This window comes from Asparagus officinalis, chromosome 9 (genome assembly GCF_001876935.1).
Source record: "Asparagus officinalis chromosome 9, Aspof.V1, whole genome shotgun sequence".
NCBI classification, from domain to species: domain Eukaryota; kingdom Viridiplantae; phylum Streptophyta; class Magnoliopsida; order Asparagales; family Asparagaceae; genus Asparagus; species Asparagus officinalis.
The window spans coordinates 63,245,642-63,251,527 of record NC_033802.1 but is presented as its reverse complement, the minus strand read 5'-3'; positions in this window follow the sequence as shown (position 1 = coordinate 63,251,527).

Sequence of the window (5,886 nt, the reverse complement as noted above, 5' to 3'; positions counted from 1 at the left end):
ATATTCCTTTTTGTAAATTGTTTGTCATCATCAAAAAGGGGGAGATTGTTGGCCTTCTTGTTTTGATGATGTTTAACAAATATTTTACTTCTAATGTTGTTTGTCTAGTGTTTGTGTTTTTTGTATTTATTCTAGGCAAACAACGAGTTGGAGGTTGGATGGATTGCGCTTCAACGATCATATCCAATGGAGGTTGGCGGAATTGTGGAGTGAAGCTTATGCAATTCAAGTTCAAGATCCAAGTTCAGCTTCATCCGCATAGTGTACCAAGTCAAGCTTATTGAAGATCAAGATTGGCTTGGGTAATCTAGTTTAGGTTTTTTATTATGTGTGTTAGATACTCTAAGCTCAATATCATATACACACACATTTTATTGGTTTCCTTGTATATATATGTAGTCATATATATATACAACACAAGTTTTGGTTTTTATGTTTATAAATATGAAATTACATATTTCATATTTATTATTGTGATTTGGTTTAACTACTTAGATATGAAACAAATATATTTTCATATACATACTCATATGTTTTATTTTCTATTGTATTTGTAAAAATATTATATTCTTAGTTTTTGGACTTAACAATAATCATATACATATTTTATTAAGTCTATATAATCATTTTGCAAAGTTTCAAAATATGGTTTAGCCTAAATATCAAAATTCACATGTTTACATTTTCGTGTTTTGGACTATTTTTGCAAAATGATGAATTTTCACAAATGGGAAATGCAATTTGGAAAATTCTTTTTGTACATGTTCATTTACATGTTTATATACATTTCCCAAAGTTTTATTATTTTTGGACTTCATTTGTTATTTTTAACATATTTTCAAAAGTCTCAAAATCTGTTTTATATCCTGTTTTTCTGTAGTGTCAGTTCGCGGTCGACCGTCACGGTCGACCACCAAGAGTTCTGAGCTCAGAAATGTTTCTGCTGGCTTGTGGTCGACCATCACGGTCGACCGTCGTAAGTCTAGAGACTTTCGTGGTCGACCGTCGCGGTCGACCGTCGCTTGTCCAGAGCCATTGTCCTATTTTTCATTGCTCGCGGTCGACCGCCGAACTATGATATCAGCTCTAATGGATAGTTTTCCAGAGCCGTTGCTGATCTGGTTTTTTGATATTTTCTTTTTTTTCTCTTGTCTTTGGGGTTTCATATAAATACCCCCCTACCTTAGTTTTTATAAGTTAACAAGAGAATGTTTTAAAGAGTTTTAAAAATAGTTTAAGCTTGTTTTAAGCTTGTTTAAGGGTTTGGTTTATGAAGAAAGTTTTACAAGAGCTTGAGGAGATTATCAATTGTAGTTTGGGCATTCAATCCATCTCTCTCTCTTGTTATCTAGAGAAGTTTTCCTAAACTCAACTCTAGCTTTTATTTATAATTATTTGTTGATTATCATTTCTATTAAAGCTAGTTTTATATTGAGTTTAGATTTGTTTTTATCTCATTGTTACACACACCCACTTGAGCTTATTGTATTTGCATTAATAATATATTTAGGATTGTGAGAGTTGTAACATTGAGTGTGAGCTTTCATTGTGTTTTCATCCATAGTTGAGAACAATCAATTATTGTAATTGTGCCTTATTGCGAGATACACTTTGTAATACACTTGTACACCGAAAGGAGTGTGTGGTGAGAGTCGGGGATCATCCCAAGAGGAATGGTGTCGGTTGACGAACCTAGGGAGAGGTTGTAACCGAGCACTTAAAGGAGACATGGCTAGGTCCAACACTTGTGAGGGTGTAGAGTGGGTTTGCAAGAGTGTGAGTTGTAGAGTTTTCGGCGAGCTAGAAAACCGAGTGTGAGGAGTGTTTGTGAACGTTGATCGGTGAGCGTTAAAAACCAACATAGTGTGGTTGTAAACGTTATTCGGATGAACGTAAAAAACCCAGTTATGATAGTGGATTTCTTCCCGGGAGTGGTGAGCGCAGACGTAGGACGGAAGATCCGAACTCTGTGATCATTTGATTGTGTTTGAGTGTGCTTTGGCGTTTATTCTTATTTGTGCTCATTGTTCATTTCGCCATTGTCTCATTATTTATATCTTCCACTATCTTGTTTCATTTTGTTTACCCTTGTGTTAATTTCATATCCTTGCATATATATCTCATAGTATATCTCTTTGCTAGGATATATTTTATTGTTCATATTGCTTATCCTAGTTCACATATCATGTTGTATTTCATACTTGCTAGGATAACTTGTAATTAATTTTAATTAGCATAAAATCATATTAGATTAGCATAAGACCCTAATCACCCCCCGTCTAGGGTCTAATATCACTAACTCCATAATGACTAACCACTAACAATAAATGCAAATAACAATCTCCTAAATAATAGCAACTAAGTTTTGAATCAGTCATTTAACACTCCCCCTTGATTCTTAACTGCAGACTCCTAGCTGTGACCTGAACAACTCATGCTTGGCTTGAGGAAGTGACTTTGTAAATATATCAGCTATCTGCTCATTCGTGCCACAGAATCTCAATGTAATTTTCTGATCAGCAACCAGCTGCCGAATGAAATGATGTTCTATATCAATATGCTTCGTTCTACCATGAAAAACGGGATTCTTGGTCATTGCTATAGTAGACTTGTTGTCACAGAAAATTTTTGTGGTTTCCTCCTGCATAAAACCAAAATCAGCAAGAACTTTATTAAGCCACAAGGCTTGTCGTGCTGCTGCACTTGCCGCCACATATTCTGCTTCGGAAGATGAAAGAGCCACTGTCTCTTGCTTCTTAGAACTCCATGTTACTGCTCCAGAACCAAAGTTAAAACAGTTGCCGGGAGTGCTTTTACGATCATCTAAACATCATGCCCAATCACTATCAGTAAACCCGAACAATTTGAAAATTTTCACCTTAGCATACCAAATACCAAAGTTAACAGTTCCAGCCACATAGCGAAGGATTCTCTTTGCTGCACCAAAATGTTGCTTTGTGGGATTGTGCATAAACCTGGACACTGCACTAACAAAAAAGGCAATGTCAGGTCTAGTGTGTGTTAAATAGTTTAGACCACCAACTAAGCTTCTGAACAATCTTGGATTTGCCTTCTCAGTCCCATCTTCACGCTGCAACTTTTCATTAATATTCATCGGTGTGGTTGCCACTCCACAATTGCTCATATGTCCCATCTTCACGCTGCAACTTTTCATTAATATTCATCGGTGTGGTTGCCACTCCACAATTGCTCATATTGAATCTTTTCAGCAGGTCTATTTTCATTAATATTCATCGGTGTGGTTGCCACTCCACAATTGCTCATATTGAATCTTTTCAGCAGGTCTACAGCATACTTCTTTTGACATACAAAAATTCCTTCTTCACTTTGCTTCACTTCAGGTCCCCAAAAATATTGCAATAATCCCAAATCTGTCATCTCAAAATTTCTCATCATGCTAGACTTAAAATCAAAAACTAAAGATTCTGAAGAGGCCATATAAATCATATCATCGACATAAAGACAGACCACCAAAAAATCTCCATTCCTATCTTTCTTCATACAAAGAGTGCGCTCATTTTCACTTCTAATAAATCCATCATCCACAAAGAAAGCATCAATTCTGCTATATCAAGCACGTGGTGCTTGCTTTAAGCCATAAAGAGCCTTTTTCAATCTATACACTTTCCTTTCACTATCATCAACAACAAAGCCCTCAGGTTGTGAAACATAGACTTCTTCGTCCAAGTTACCATTCAAAAAAGCAGATTTCACATCAAATTGATAGATAGGAAGTTGCATTTGTGCAACCAAAGCCAACATAACTCTTATAGATTCAAATCGAGCAACAGGAGAATAAGTTTCATTAAAGTCTATACCTGGCAGCTGTGAATATCCCTTCGCTAGGAGCCGAGCTTTTCACTTTTGTATGCTTCCATTAGCATTATATTTTGTGCGGAACACCCACTTCAACCCTATGACATTCTTGCCATCTGGTTTATCAACTAACTCCCATGTTGAATTTTTCTCAATGGCATATGCATCTCCTCTGTCTTAGCAATCTGCCACTCTTTCTTTTCTGCTGCTTCTTCAAAGTCAATTGGGTTAGTAGCTAATAAAGCAAAGCTACAAGAATTATAAATTTCAGTTAAGGATCTAAATTTTCTGGGTGGAGTTTCACTGCTGCTGGATGACCCAAATAATGAAGAATTTGAAGTTGATGTTGTTGTATTGCTGCTGCCACCAGGTGAGGAAGGACTGGAACTTGTAGGTGATGTGGATCTTGAACTTGTTGGTGATGAAACTGGATGCCCAATATCGAAACTTATAGAAATCTGATTAGTTTTGCTTCTCTTGTCAAAATTCCAGGCTTCACATGCCTCCTCATTATTGAACACAACATCTCTGCTAATTATCACTTTGCCACTTATAGGGTTGTATAGACGGTATGCTTTGGATTGAGGAGAATAGCCAATAAAAATGCATTTTTCAGCTTTATCATCAAGCTTAGAGCGTGAATGTACCAAAGCATACGCTACACAACCAAAGACTTTTAAGTGGCTTACCCGAGGCTTCTTACCCCTCCATGCTTCGTATGGAGTTTGATTGAGGACAGCCTTCGTCGGAGAAATATTCAACAAATACACTGCAGTGGCTATAGCTTCTCCCCAAAATTGATTTGGAAGACCCTTTGCTTTCAACATACTCCTAGACATTTCCACCACCGTGCGGTTCTTGCGCTCTGCAACACCATTTTGCTGGGGCGTGTATGGTGCTGTAAGCTCCCTGCGAATACCATGCTCATAACAAAATTTAGTAAACTCATTTGATAAAAACTCACCGCCTTGATCTGTACGAAGAGCCTTTATGGTTTCCCCATTTTGTTTTTCCACCAATGCCTTGAATTTCTTGAAATTCTCAAAGCTTTCTGATTTGCATTTTAAGAAATAAACCCAACTCATATGACTATAATCATCAGTGAACAACAAAAAATAACGACTCCCACCAAGTGACTCAGTTTGCATAGGCCCACATAAATCAGCATGCACAAGTTCAAGACAATTCGAAGCCCTCCAAGATTTTCCAACAGGAAATGAATGTCTACTGTGTTTCCCATAAACACATCCTTCACAAAAAGTAAGTTCACCAATTTTTGGCAAGCCAACAACCATTTCTTTTTGACTCAACAGTCTCAGTCCATTCACATTCAAATGCCCCTAGCGTAAATGCCATAATTCAGGCTCATCATCTTGCTTAACAGCTAATGCTCTACTAACACCATTTGACACATTAAGGGGAAACATCCTATTTTGAGTCATGCGTACATCAGTTATGGGTTGACGAGAATTTTTATCACAAATAACACATGAATCACCTTAAAAGTAATTGAATATCCACTAGTCATCAATTGACCAATACTCAACAGATTATGGGCTAAACTAGGCACAAATTGTACATCATGAAGGAGTTTAACATCACCTTGTGCAGATTTGATAGCAATTGTACCTTTACCTTCCACCTGCATTTTCTTGTCATCTCCAAGTCTGACCTCTCCCTTCTGCGACTCATCAAGATGCCTGAACAATGACTTTGCCCCAGACATATGGTTGGAGCACCCGCTGTCCAAAAACCAGACTGCATTGTTGCCTATTGGGTGTTGATTAGGTGAGTGGGCCACGAACAATTTGCTTTCTTCTTCAACTTTCTCTGTAAAATTGGATTGCTTTTGTTCATCCTTCTGTTTATTCCAACAATCAGCTTGCTTGTGTTCGAATTTTTTGCAATAATGACACTGGATATTGCTTCTATTCTGATATTGATCTCCAAATTGACCTCTGCCTCTACCTCCACCACGACCACGTCCACGAAATCCGCCACGACCTCTACCTCTGCCTCTGCCTCTGCCTCGGCCACCAGAATTATCAT